The sequence below is a fragment of the Cupressus sempervirens genome, chromosome 4 (assembly GCF_028749045.1).
Source record: "Cupressus sempervirens isolate cs-2001-9-10 chromosome 4, ASM2874904v1, whole genome shotgun sequence".
Lineage (NCBI taxonomy): Eukaryota > Viridiplantae > Streptophyta > Pinopsida > Cupressales > Cupressaceae > Cupressus > Cupressus sempervirens.
In genome coordinates, this window is record NC_143121.1 from 163052453 (window position 1) to 163053401 (window position 949).

Consider the following 949-nt stretch of genomic DNA (forward strand, 5'->3'; position numbering starts at 1 on the left):
TAGCAAGGGTGTAGTGATAGCATTGGGGATAGCGGTGGGGAATATTAACAGGAGGAATTAGGAGGTTGTCTGAATTCTGTTAGTGAGAGGCAAGGAATCTTTTATCTCTTGATTTTCTCAAGTAAATATATTTTCCATCTACAAAACTAGTTTTCCCTTAGGGGTTTTTCCAGGGACAATTTGTCCAAAAATATTGTGTTCTTTGTGTTTTGAATTTCTTTCCATATTTTATTGGTGAAGTTGCAGTTGTTTTATTTTTTAATATTAGCTATTAATTTGTTTCCAATAGTTTAATTATCATTTACAATAGGAGATTAATAATCAGTGACTGCAATAGTGTTAACTTTCACAGCAACTATACCTATCATATATTGAATCTTACTACGATGCTCAATTACAAAGTTTAAGCATGTGAATTGAAATGACATATGTTTATTGTGGCTTACATTGTATTATGATCAATTTTTGTAAATTTAAAGAACATGTGCTAAATAGTAGGTTATATATGACCTTTTTCAATACCCCTTTCTAGATCTTCATGATCATATAAAAGTAACGCATCTAAATTATATGTCAGTATCTACTTCATTTTCTTATCAAGAGTGGATGTATTTCACCATATACCAAAAAATGTTAGTATTATATGTAATAGATACAACTAAGAGGTCTTAAATGTTAATGATTGAGTCCTTGAGAAAATGATGCATTGGACTGGTAATTGTTTCTCATGGAGTTAATACATTATCTTTGATTATTAACAAAATATAAATTAAATTAAATATAGATCTCTCTCAAGCCAATATCTGCTCCCTTTACCTATGTAATGCCCCACCAAGGGATCCACAAGAATTAACCTAAAGTTTTACTAAGTTTGCCAAAATTTTATTTTTGAACAAGAAGAATAACATACACATCAAACACATAATAGTGGAAGCAATAACATACAATC